Consider the following 12252-nt stretch of genomic DNA (forward strand, 5'->3'; position numbering starts at 1 on the left):
TCAATGTGCAATCTGTTGTACTGATCTATTGAAATATCGCATTCAGGATCTACTGTGGGGACTCATCTTAACTGCAGCATTTCTCATGTATGAGTTTTGAGTGTTTCTTTATAGCATTTACAATCTGCTATCCAATCCCTCTCTCTCTATTCCCCTGAATTACAATTTACTTACGGTTTTGGGCATTACAGCTCAGTTTCTCAATTGCTGTAATATGTACTGATCATTACAAATTATGCAGCTGTCATCTTCCTCATCTTTGCAAGACTGCTGTTTACTATAGAAAACAGAGTTTTGAAGGTTAATTGCAAAAATCACCTTTATTGTAATTTAAATCTTGTAAATTAAATGGACCATAGTTGAATTGGAAGCCTACAGCATCTGCTTAGCAACAGTTCGGTTAATTCATGTGTCCCTTTTTGCCTTCCCTCTTGTTTCTGATCTTCTTCATGTAGCACGTTTGCTTTTTGTCTCACCATATAAGCTACCATTGCTTATCTATAGACTGTAGAGTTAATCATTTTTGCTAGGAACCCAAATCGCAGAGTACCAATACAGATTACTGAACCACTGTTCACTGAAACAATTTTGGCCAAACAGATTGTTTAATGAAATCTTGGAAAGTGAGAGGATGCCTGAGGAATGGAGAAAAAGTGTTTTGGTACCAATTTTTAAGAATAAGGGTGATGTGCGGAGCTGTAGTAACTACAGAGGGATTAAACTGATCAGTCACAGCATGAAGTTATGGAAAAGAGTAATGGAAGCTAGGTTAAGAAGGGAGGTGATGATTAGTGATCAGCAGTATGGTTTCATGCCAGAAAAGAGCACTACAGATGTGATGTTTGCTGAGAGTGTTGATGGAGAAGTACAGAGAAGGTCAGGAGGAGTTGCATTGTGTCTTTAGACAAGGCATATGACAGGGTGCCTAGAGAGGAGTTTTGGTATTGTATGAGAAAGTCAGGAGTGTCAGAGAAGTATGTAAGAGTGGTACAGGATATGTACAAGGGTAGTGTGACAGTGGTGAGGTCTGCAGTGGGAGTGACAGATGAGTTTAAGGTGGAGGTGGGATTACATCAAGGATCAGCTCTGAGCTCTTTCTTATTTGCAGTGGTGATGGACAGGTTGACAGACAAGATCAGACAGGAGTCCCCGTGGACTATGATGTTTGCAGATGACATTGTGATCTGTAGTGAGAGTAGGGAATACGTGGAGGAGACCCTAGAGAGAAGAGGAATGAAGGTCAGCAGGACTAAGACAGAATATATGTGTGTGAATGAGAGGGAGGATAGAGGAATGGTGAGGATGCAGGGAGTAGAGGTGGCAAAGGTGAATGAGTTTAAGTACTTGGGATCAACAGTTCAGAGTAATGGTGAGTGTGGAAGAGAGGTGAAGAAGAGAGTACAGGCAGGATGGAGTGGGTGGAGAAGAGTGTCAGGAGTGATTTGTGACAGATGAGTAAAAGTAAGAGTGAAAGGGAAGATCTACAAGATGGTAGTGAGACCAGCTATGTTATATGGGTTGGAGACGGTGTCATCGACAAAAAGGTAGGAGTCAGAGCTTGACGTGGCAGCGTTGAAGATGTTAAGATTTGCACTGAGTGTGACGAGGATGGACAGGATTAGGAATAAGTATATTAGAGGGTCAGCCCAGGTTGGCAGGTTTGGAGACAAAGCCAGAGAGGTAAGATTATGTTGGTATGGACATGTGCTGAGGAGGGATGCAGAGTATATTGGGAAAAAGATGCTAAGGATGAAGCTGCCAGGTAACAGGAAAAGAGGAAGGCCTAAGATAAGGTTTATGGATGTGGTGAGAGAGGACATGCAGGTGGTTGGTGTGACAGAGGAAGATGCAGAGGACAGGAAGAAATGGAAACAGTTGATCTGCTGTGGCGACCCCTAACAGGAGCAGCCGAAAGAAGAAGAAGAAGAGTGTTTCATCAAAAGTGCTTTAAGCTGTAAGGACTGAGATCTCCTGCACCCCAGAAATAAATAAAGTGCACTCATAGGTTGCAGTATACTAAAGTAAATTGTTAGTCTTTACTGGGACCTTTCAGACATGAACAGTTTAGTGAAGCAGATCTGGTAAATAATGTTTCAAAGAAGCATTCTTTGGACAGTCACCAGAGTTAACAAAATGTAAACAAATAAATAAATGTTCTCTTGTATCATGATTCACTTCACCATCTTACTGTCAGAAAAGTGTGGTATCTTCAGTTGCAGTTACTTCAGTAAGTATGTGGCACTACTTGGCTTTACAGGTCTGCCCACTTATAAGAGTTACACCTGAATGAACTATACAAATGAAGTCAGGCATAGAAGAGTCAGTACAGACTGAGAAAACTCTTATCACCTTTCCTAATTCTGCAGCTGTGAGCATCTTATTTTATTTTATTATGAATATGTTAACCAGTGTAATGAGCTGTGCCTGTTTTACTCTGTCCTGGGACTGTACTAGAACTTGCATCTTTTACTTCCTCCCCACCATAAGAAGCTCCATTTGCCATGGAGTCTTATCACCTTTGTATAATAATATTAAGCCCTTCCATGTGGAATCCATTCTTTATACTGCATAGTTAATGTACTGTTTCCATTACAAAATGTTTCGGTTAACAGCCAGAAATGCATTCTGTGCATTTACATTTCCTTTATCTAACCAGAGAGCTGCTCAGAATAAAAATGCTGTATACTCCATGTTTTTTTAAAGACTTTAAAGCATGACTGCTTTTGAAATGAAAAATAACTAAATTCCAGCGTATTAAATATTTGGCTTACAAGTTATACTGCTTAAAAACTCATTCAGCTGTTCAAACTTTTATAAGAATTCAGGAAAAAAGTAATGAATGAAGAAATCTATGTTTTCTTTAACAGAAAAAGGTCTGAAGTTAGTTTGTGAACTGATGAAAGTGCATATCCAATAAAGCTTCAGAAAAGAGAAAAGGTGAGCTGTTTGAGCATCTTTACGTCAAGATTTTAAGACTGCAGAATTTTAGCCTTATGCTTGCAAATGAAGAAAAAGAGCCCCATTTATGTATAGGTTCTTAGCAGGAAGGTAAGCACATTTATCTTCCACTTATCTGACTTTTAACATTAATGTTTCCGCCCCTATTGTAAGTCCACAGCATTCTAAGAGGGATTCTATAGTACTGTGACTTCCATGGACAATTCCATTCAAAGGTATTTTAGTATTTTAGGAGGCTAACTGTTTTCAGTTTGTTTTTGTTCACATTGTCTAATATTTACCTCCTCATTTTCTGACCATTTCTCTAGATGTATTTCTGCCCATTCACTGAAATTGATTCTAAATTAGCATGCCCACTTATTACACATGCTTTAATAAGGCAATTTCTTAACTCTAGTCTACCTTTTTAACTCTGCATTGTAATACTTGCAAGTCTCATTATGCTTTCCTCTTTCTCTGGTTAACAGTACTCTAATGTGAATTCCTGCTTTCATACAAAATGCCTACTCCATTTCTATCTCTTAAGACAGCCATTACATTGAGCATTCCATCAGACTTCACAAAGGCAGACGTAGACAAAAAGAGAGAATACCTAGACAGAGCTCTGTCAGACAAGTACGACTAACACAGAATTAAGTCTCAGTGATGGAAGTGGACATTAGCATGTATGGAATTAGTTAAGGTGTTAAGCTAAAGGTATGGTTTTGGAGAGTATATAACAATCCTATTAGAAATGGAAATTGCAACTGTATAAGGAATGCGATTCCAAGTACCTGGGAAAAATAGAATAAATTCTTTCATGCAAGAGAAGTTTTATATCAATGGATATTAAAACACTGTCAGGTTATGCAACAAGTTGTAGACCAGATCTCCATAGATAAAAATGTTGGCAAAATGTTGGGCAGAGCAGTGGTGCAGTGGTTAATGTCACCTCACAGCAAAAGGTTCTCCAGTTCGATTCTTGGCTGGATGCCTTCTGTGCAGAGTCTGCATGTCCTCCCTGCATGCATGTGGGTTTCCTCCGGGTGGTCCAGTTTCCTTCCACATTCTAACAACATGCGTCTGGATTGTTTCTCCCTGGGCCTGGCTAGAAGATTCAAGCTGGACATAAAGGCAGAGTGGTATGCATCTTTAGGTGAACTAATTGTTGCAAACCTGCAGATTTTATTACGAGTCTGAAGGCTACTCTACATCATACCAAAAAGGTAGCAACAGCATAACAAGAGTATAATTAAATATTTTGCAACAGAGAATCTTCAACTATGGTCAGTTTAACTTCATTGGAGGAAGGGCTCTAAGCTAACGAATCTGAGATGTATAACATTAAGTATCCTGTTTTTTACTTATTTCTGAGTTATTTATAGCACATTGATTTTACTCACTGTGTGTGAGGTATTTAGAAGAATTTTCTACAATTGTTAAACATCTGGTTGGGTTTGTTTGTTCTGATTTACTGCTAGCAGTGTATCATATAATTTGTTTGCATTTAAAAGCATTCTCTAGAGTCTCCTTGATCCTTTATCTGTTTAAACATTTCTGCAGTATTTTCTACCTAAGTAGTTTTGGCAGTGTAGCATTGTCCATACTCAGGCTTGTGTTTTGGGCCTAGTTGTTTGTTAGTAGAGGCTGTGTGTCTGAGCACATGCCCCAGGCCATCATAGCTTAGCCAAGGCCAGTATAGCATTTCATTGAGAGTGAATTGTTTGTGGTCATTGGCTGACTGGGGTTGCCTGGACTACGCCTTGGAATAAGCACCTCATTGGTTCTTTCAAGCTTTTTTTAAAGTTGTTTCAGGTTTCAACTTTGTTACCTAAGAAGTTAACTTGTGTAGCCATTTCACACTGAGCTAATCGGAGGAAGTTGGAGGAAGGGCTCTGAGCATCCTGTTTTTTTGCTTATTTCTGAGTTATTTATAGCACTTTTATTTTACTCGCTGTGTGTGAGGTATTAAGTCGAATTTTCTACAACTGTTAAGCATCTGGTTGGGTTTGTTTGTTCTGATTTTTGTTTCCCACCCTCCCTACCTCTTGGCATGCTGTTTTTATACTTGGTGGCTTTGCAGTTGCCCACCCCTACTGTAAATTTGATCTGGGACACTCCTCCCAGTCTAGTGTCATTACCTCATTCTACCTATTCCAGGGAGAACATTTGAGAAGGCCAACCCAGTTAGCTTCTGCTCCTCCTTTCCCCTTTACAAAAAAAAAAAATTCTAAGCTTGTTTCCTGCCTTTCCTATAAGTTGTCTAGTCCAGATACAGATTTGCTGTATCCAGGAATATTTGTAAGCTTCCAAGCCCCAAGCCTTTCTGTGTTGGAGGGAAGCCTTCTAGCTTAATTTTGTTTCTTAGAACTAGCCAGTTTTCTACTTTCAGCACTCAAATCTGTTTCTTTGAGATCAGCACTTGTTCAGAACTCATTGTAAGCACTAAATAAGCTACAAATTACTACAGCACTCAACTTTCCTCACTTGTCTACAGGAAAACAGTTTTTAGCACTTAATAAATAAGCACCTATGCAGGCATGTCTACTCCTGTCTACCTGATGCATCTGGGCATCTTGGAGCAATGCAGCAATTACCTCATGAACACAGACAACCCTCTCGTACCACCCAACACTACAACCTATGAGAGATGCACTTATATAACCAAACTGGAAGCAAAGCTCTCTTTACCCAAGACTGGATTAGACCATCAAGAGGGGAAGGTAAACATTTGCACCACACCACATTCATCACATAGTCCCTCAAAACCTACACCACCATAACACACACATAGAAACACAAAACACACACCTACATACATGGAGGCTCTCAAAAAAAATCTACCCAAGCAACAGGGACCTCAAAAGCAGAAACGCAAGCAACCTCCACCCCCCAAAACAACCCAAAGGAGACACAGCCCACAAACTCAGTGTGCCACTCAACCACAGCCCATAAGGCATAACAACGTCCCTAACACTCTAGTCATAGGTGACTCTATTGTCAGGCACATTGATGTTCCACTCACCAGGCTAAACAAGGAGATAGTCACTGTCAGCTGCCTGTAAGGTGCCAGGATCCACCACATAATGCATGCACTCAGGTCACTCCACAGCAAGTACAAATATGACTCTGTCATTGTCCATGTTGGCGTGAATTACCTGAGACATACCTCCCTGGACTATATGAAAAGAGACATGGAGGAGCTTTCTGATTTTGTAGCCCAGGCAGGTATGACCCTAGCTCTGAGTAGCATCCTGCCATCACCCAGAATGATACCACAGTACAAGGACAAAAGGATTGACTTCAACAATTGGCTAAGCTTCTGGTGTCATTCTAAGGGGATCCAGTATCTGTCTGCCTGGGATGACATGATCGACAAATCACGATGCTTTGCCAGAGATGGCCTGCACCTGTCGCCCTTGGGATTCTGGATACTGGCTAAGGCTTTTGCCACCCCTACAGTGCCTTTTTTAGCAAGATTCAAATGACAAAATCACGACCGTAACCTGTACAAGCAAGCAAAATCTGTGGGTAATGCTACTCGATGCTAGAAGTCTAAACCTCAAAATGCACTCACTCGAGGCACTCCTTAAAATGGAGAACATCGACATCTGTGCGGTGACAGAGACCTGGTTCAAGGCACCAGAGAGCACCCCTGCATTACCAGGCTATAATACATACCACACCTTTCGGCCACCTAACTTGGACCGAAGCACTAAAGGCAGAGGCATGTCCATATTCATTAAGAATATCCACACCTCCAGGCTAATTGCTCAGCATAGTGTATCTGAGATTATCCAAGTGCAACTACCCTGGGCAAGACCGCAATGCAAATTGTAGCTTACTACAGATCCCCCACCATGTCCCAGGATTCCCACTTCTCATTTCTTGATACACTGGAAAATATTAGGGTACAACCTAACACCCTAATAATGGGCGATTTCAACTACCCCACCATTAACTGGGAAAACTACTCATGTACCAACTCTTGTGCTCAACGTTTTCTGGAATTCATAAATTCCAATGTCTTGGATCAACTTATCCACATCCCCACCAGGGGCAGCAATATTCTAGACCTGGTCATTACCAACATGGGCAACTGGTGTTCCACACCAGAGGTCAGTTCCTCATTGGTCAGATCCGACCACAAGCAAATCACCCTAGACATCCACATCCCAGCCCCACCCCCCATTAGTGAAACCACCGTAAAAAATTTCTCCAAAGCCAACTTCACGCTTCTTAAGACAGAAGTGGCAAACTTCATGACACCCATGCAGATGGACAATAGAGATACGACTGCTGAATCCTATAAAATTGCACTTTATAAGCACTTACACGAGTGCATGGATTGTGCAATCCCTAACATAACCAAGATGCTATCCTCCAAAAAAAGGAAGCCAATCTGGTGGTCCCCTGCTATAAACAAACTCTACAACAAAAGAAAGAAACTGTTGCAAAAAAGAGTAAAATCCCATGATTGGAGGAACTCCATGGTCAGCCTCAGTAACAAGCTAAAATCCCTCATAAAATCCTCCAAAGCTAGTTACGAAAACAAAATTCCACTGATTCTAAAGACAACCACAAAGCATACTATAGCTATGTCAAGAATCTCAATGGCAACACTCAGATCTGCTCTGAGTTACAGCACAATGGCACTAAATATACAGAACCAACTGATATTGCCAACATCCTGGCAGAGAGGTTCAGTGCTAACTTTACCCCTCTCTCATCCCCTAAAGGGCCCATCTCTATACTGGAAGAATGCAAAGTACCTGTAATTACGGCTGCACAGGTAAAAAACACACTCTCCAAAGCTAAGAACACAGCATCCATGGGACCTGACAACATCCCAGGCTGCGTTCTACATGAACTGCAGAACGAACTGAAACCCCACCCAAGTACCATGTTCAATCATAGCCTCACTTCAGGCTTTGTGCCCACTGAATGGCACACAGCAATGGTTATCTCACTCCACAAAAGGGGAGCCACCATGGACCCCGGGAACTACCACCCCATTAGCCTGATGAGCCTGGTCTGCAAGGCTATGGAGCGTATCATCATGGAACTTATAAACAATGACATTGGTAATCTCCAAACTCTGAACCCTATCCAGTTTGGGTTTGTAAAAGGCAGATCATGTCTCCTAAACCTGATAGACTTCTTTGAAGCGGTCACCAAAGCTGTAGATGAGGGTAAGGTGGTACACACAGCCTATCTAGATCACGCCAAGGCTTTCAGCACCATCCCCCACTCTGGAAGTATAGACAAACTCACTAAACTAGGTATAAATCCCTATGTCACAAGATGGGCTGCCAACTGGGTCACTGACTGAATCCACACTGTGAAAGTAGCAGACTCTAAATCCAACTTCAGACCAGTGACAAGTGGAGTACCCCAGGGTTCAGCCCTAGGTCCTCTCCTGTTTGGTATCTACTTCTCTGAAGTACAGGCTAACACAGAAGGTCTTTGGCTAACAAAGTTTGCAGATGACTGCAAACTAGGAGCCATAATCAAATCTCCTAATGATGTGGACATCCTACAAAAGGCCTCAATGAGATAGATGCCTGGTGTCAAAGCCATGGCCTCAAGCTCAATGCCAAAAAGTGCATAGGTTGGTACTGGGCCATATGCTCGAAGGCATATATTAGCCCAGCCACATTGTGCGGTATTCACCACCCCTTCAGTAGTTCCCTAGACCTTTGTACTAGCAGCTAGTACCCTTGGCCCCTATCTAGTAGTGCTGTTGGTGTGATCCCCGGTGTGAACTTTCTGTTACCCATCCACTCATCAGGGTTCCTCTTGAAGAGTGATAGTGAGGGGCTCTGTCTTATGTAGATCGGGACCCTGTTCCATAGTAAGGGAAGTCTCTGCAAAGGGATTGCATTGTCATCCCTTCTGGTAAAAACTCTGTACCCATGAAGTACCACATAGGCGGTAGTCTACTTAACACCGAAAGTGTGATGAGACCTTGGCACACAGGTGGACAGTAGTCTCTCCTTCGGTAATCACATTGCCACAGTAGTCAGGAAATCCTTATATGTGGCACACCTCATCACAAAAGGTTTCTCATCCAGGAAAAAAGAGGTCATTGTTCCCCTCTACTCATCACTCATTAGACCCCTTTTGGTATGTACCTCACAAAACATCTGCAACAACTGGAAAGGCCACAGAAATACCTCACAAATTACCGGCCTGAAACAGATGCCCTATGCAGACCGTCTCAAAAAACTCCAGCTTAACTCTGTTGCATATCGCCTACTCAAAGGCGATCTCTGCCTAACATACAAAGCTATGTCAACCCAGAGCTGTTGGACATGCTCCATATAAAGAAATCCCAATCCTTCTGAGCTACACACTCTAGGGACCTAAACCTTGTCACCACAATAAACAGAACATGCTGGAGGGATAGATTCCTGTCTCAGAGACTTCCCATACTCTGGAACAAACTACCTATCTACATCAAACAAAGCTCCTCATTAGTACTCTTCAAGAAAAATCTTGATGATTGGATGGGAGATAGGAAATTCACCCTGGGGGTCACTTCTGTGGCTCTGCTTGACAGGGGCACAGGAAAATATTTTTTTTGGGTGGCAAAAGCCAGAGTACCATTTGGCTAGGCTTATATAGGCCCTAGGGCCAACATCCTAGTACCTACCTATAAACCTATTCTTTAAAAAGATGATAAATTCAAGTTCAATTTTATTTCACTGTTTATCATCAAACAGTTTACAAACTGAGAAGAGTGTAAGCACATTTGAGTTAGAATGCTACTTTAATGTTTGGCTTGCCAAAGTGTTTGGTGAAGGGGAGACTGGTGATGTCAAGGCAGTTACCAATCTTAGCATTGACTCCTCACAGCAAGAGGTTGTCCGGTTTGATTCTCAGCTGGAGTGCCTTCTGTGCGGACTCTACAGGTCTTCCCTGCATTCGCTTGGGTTTCCTCCCACATTCCAAATACATATGTCTGGAGCATTTCTCCCCAGTCCTCCAGTGAAAATGGGCTATGTCCCAGTAGGACTTTCCCAGTTAACAAATGTTAAATAAATAAATAAAAGTTAAATAAATAAAAATAAATAAATGTAGGGGCAATTTCAGTCTAATCTGGTGGAGAGAAAAGTGTTAATGGGGTGCCTTCACTATTGTGTTTGTCTGCAAAAATGCCACAACCTATAATCTTTATAAAGTTGATGTTTACATTATTTCCTTTTTTGCTTACTCATGAGAAGTACTGTTTACACATGAAGAAAGAAAGCAACTTAATTTCGATATTGAATGATTAGATATACATATATATTACAGGGCTTTGTTATTGGACTAAGGAAATGTCTGAAGTTCTAAATAGATAACGGTAAACTCATTAATGAAAGCAGAATAAAGTCGTCGACTAAGTACCTAACCTTGGAGAACAATAAAGCTAATTATGGGATAGATGTGCTGTTGCCCTTTCAGATAAAATAACTTACTGAGTATCCCCAAATACTGAGAAGATTAGATGACAAAACCAATACAACAAAGGAAAAAAGTCACAGAAAATAAAGAATATTTGAACTTGTCTGTCTCCAGAGAGTAAATGAGGTTTCTTCAAAATAAAAGATAATTAAGAGGAAAGAAGTTTGAGTAAACATGTAACAGCCATAAGACTATAAAACATCTGCAGTAAAATAATAAAGCCTTTGACCTAAAACATGAATTAATTATAGCATATTGCAACAGCAAGCCAATGAAAAAAAAACATGAACTTTTAACCTCTAATTACCTGCATGAATAAAATCGTATGAGAACAATGAAACAGAACAAAAGCACTGTGTAACACACTTACACCGAGTATTTATGTAAAAATAATGAATTCCTCAACCAAAGACTACAATGTTAAAAGTTTAAAATAATTAAATGTAACACATCAAAAATTGCTGATTAAACAATATCACTTATTTAGCAAACAGTTTCAACTGCACATTTTATTTATGCCAGCAAATTATTTATACCTCAGAGCACAGCAGCTTTTAGCTTTAGTTGTCATGTGAGTTCTTTCTTTTCCAGTAAACTGTCAGTGTCCCACCTTCAAAATTTAAAGGTATGGAGTGAATTATGAAAATGTTAAGATTTATTTAAGTTGTGAAATTTTAGCAAATGTCTAAACAAAGCATTTCTTATTTAACTGTTTAGAGTATAAACATGCTTGTATATTCTTTGTGAGAGTTTGCAAGGTATGTTAACTACATGAAAAACCCTACAACTGTTACAGATAGCACGGTAAACTGCTTCTAGAGTTTTGGCTTTACTGTCTGGAATCTAAGTTTCTACTATAATGGAGTAACGTCACTCAGGGTAGAAACAATGAACCTTCCCACTTTTTTTTGCTGCAAAACTTTCTAATAAGGAGTCATTCAGTAATAAGGATTTTTAAGATACTGCTCCTCGTGTGAACAAAATGGGTACATGCTTACAAACTTGAAGAAATATATTACCTTTTAATATTTTCCAGTACAATTTTATAATTTCTTAAATTCCTTACCCATCAGGATTATGCTGTGCAACAAAGGTACTGCAATGGCTGGTTTTACTTTTATTTCTATTATTATAGTAGTTTCATTTTTATTACAAAACAAGATGGATATATTTCTTAAGGAACACAGATTAAAAGTCTCATTAAAACAGCATCAACTGAATTCAAGTAGCCTCTTTCTGTAAAATAAAAATACTGTTTCAAAAACTTCAGTAAATGGATGACTCTGACACTATCTGACAAATTTAGACATCCTTTCTACTGGTCATATAGCAATGCAATCTTTAATGAACTTGATATCAGTACTTTTTATATGTAAACAAGTGGTAAAAGTAGGATTTGTATTAAAAGTAAATCTCCACATTTAAAAATTGCATAGAAGAAGTAGAATGCTTTGTCATGAAAGAAAAAAACATTGGCGTTATTGCTAACATAAATTACAAGCTTATCCAATAGATCCAAAAATTAAAAAAAAAATAGATCAAAACATTAAAAAAGACTCTCCTCTCAAGGTTAATTTTAGAGACAAATTTTTTTATGTCTGTTTCACAGACAGTTCCTGATCAGATACATGATTAGAATCCTCGACATCAATATTTCTGCAGCTCTGGGAAACCGTAGACAATGCAACAGCTGGAGTATGATGCCACTGTATAAAGATTTTCGACCACCACATAAGCTGCTCTTTGTGTTGCAAGTAGTTTTGACAGAGGAAAGAAAGAAAGAAGCCCTTAGCTACATTTAAAATTAGGTTTATCTGATTTAAGATTTTTGACTGGCAGGCTTCCAGGAGGAGAGGGAAAGGATGG

Source organism: Protopterus annectens, chromosome 15.part0 (assembly GCF_019279795.1).
Source record: "Protopterus annectens isolate FY-2018-M chromosome 15.part0, PAN1.0, whole genome shotgun sequence".
NCBI classification, from domain to species: Eukaryota; Metazoa; Chordata; order Ceratodontiformes; family Protopteridae; genus Protopterus; species Protopterus annectens.